Raw genomic sequence first — 1623 nt, 5'->3', positions numbered from 1 at the left:
CCCCCCTTTCCAGAGCCTCCGCCAGCCCAGGGACAGACGGACAGGCAGCTCCTTCCCTGCGGGTACAGCAGGCACCGTGCCCACGACAACACAAGGCTCTATTTCAACAGCCACGTTCCCCCCGCCAGGCATCAAATTGGGGCTAAGGAAGGGGCTGCTCCATCCTGCCCCATCACCCTGAGACCCCCTTCATACCCCCTTCACCCACCCCAGGCCATGGGGGCCAGATCCAGCCTCTCCCCTTTGCAATGCGGGCAACGAGCGCTCGCAGCCTGCTCTGCCCACTCCCAGCATCTGCCTGCCACCCTGCCACAGCACCCGGTAACCCCCCTGCCAGCACCCACTGGACACAGCCCAGCTGCTGGGAGCGACCGGGACAGCTCGGAGCAAAGCTGAGCCTTGCAGCGCCAGGGACACGAACCCCCCACGGGGAAAGGAGCCCCCCCCGGCACCTCTACCCCAACCACGGCACGTCCCAGCCTTGGAAACTGCACGCAAAATGGGGTTAACAACAACAAAACAGGGTTAATGTCAACTGGGAGCAGAGCTGTCCCCACTCCCAGATGCACCGTGGGCACAGGGTGCCCACCCTCTGGCCGGGGACAGGCTCAGGGTGGGGGTCCGACGCTCACCATGCTGCAGACCCCTCCGGGCTCATTGCCAGGACGCTCGAGAGGAGGCTGATGCCAACCCCAGCCCCTCCACGGACCCAGCCACGTCCTCTGTGCCAGCGGGACGTGGCGCCTGCACGTGGCAGCTCTGCAGCCTAAGGAGGCCCCCGCTGCTCCCCACAGAGGGGCTGCAGCATCCCCCTCGCACGCTGACCTGCTCCTGCCAGCCCGTGATGCCGCTAAGCTGCTTTTGTGGCTGACCCACGTGCCCGGGCCATCAGATTAGAGCTGGGCAGCGGGCACTGCGCTGGCTGCGGGGGGAGGTTCGGCCGTCCTGGCAGCCCCACGGGGCCTTTGCCGAGCTGCCGATGCCAGTGCTCCGTGTCTCCCACTCCTGCCGCTAACTGGAACCAGCAGCGGCTCATGATGAGCCCAGGGACCCGCCGGGGGTAAGGACCATCCGGGGCAGCATCTCTGCCTGAACAGCTCAGGGCAGAGGGCAAAGGGGCAGCGCTGGGGCTTGGCCACAACCCACAGCCCCCCCCAGCAGTGCTGCCCGTCCTGCCCAGAGCCATACTGCCTCGTCCCTGCCCCGCCACCCACCCCACTCCCAGGGCAGGGACCGAGCTGCAGCTCTGGGTGACGGCAGGACGGCCTCAACCCTGACACTGCTCTGTCCAGCCAGGTCCTCTTTGGGATAAGCAGCTCCAGGGCCTCCTCTCCTTCCCTTTCTTCCCCCATGACTTTTGCATAGTGGGGACAAGCTGTGCTGTCCCTGTCCCGACCCCCGTGTCTCCCAGCGTGACTCATGTTTGTTGACCCAGGCTATTTCCGAGAGCGCAGCTGGATTGATCCCCACGGGGCATCGAGCCCCTTCCCTGCCCCGGCCCTTCCGCTTGGCCCAATGCCACCCCCGCACAGCCGTTTCCCTGCGGAGAGGGCAACAGACGGGCGATTTCGGGTATGAACAAGCCGCTGGCGAAGCGGAGCCCCACCCACCCACCCCCGCGCC

The 1623-nt window shown here is 66.5% G+C and overlaps 1 protein-coding gene across 1 annotated transcript in view; it reads right to left on the bottom strand.

Moving 5' to 3' along the window:
• The window catches only part of ABR (active BCR-related), a 20412-nt gene that overhangs the window by 8798 nt on the left and 9991 nt on the right, over positions 1-1623 (bottom strand). The window lies entirely within an intron of this gene.

This window comes from Haliaeetus leucocephalus, unplaced genomic scaffold (assembly GCF_000737465.1).
Source record: "Haliaeetus leucocephalus isolate CR32 unplaced genomic scaffold, Haliaeetus_leucocephalus-4.0 Scaffold395, whole genome shotgun sequence".
In the NCBI taxonomy this organism is placed as follows: domain Eukaryota; kingdom Metazoa; phylum Chordata; class Aves; order Accipitriformes; family Accipitridae; genus Haliaeetus; species Haliaeetus leucocephalus.
This window is presented reverse-complemented; position numbering and strand designations above follow the sequence as displayed.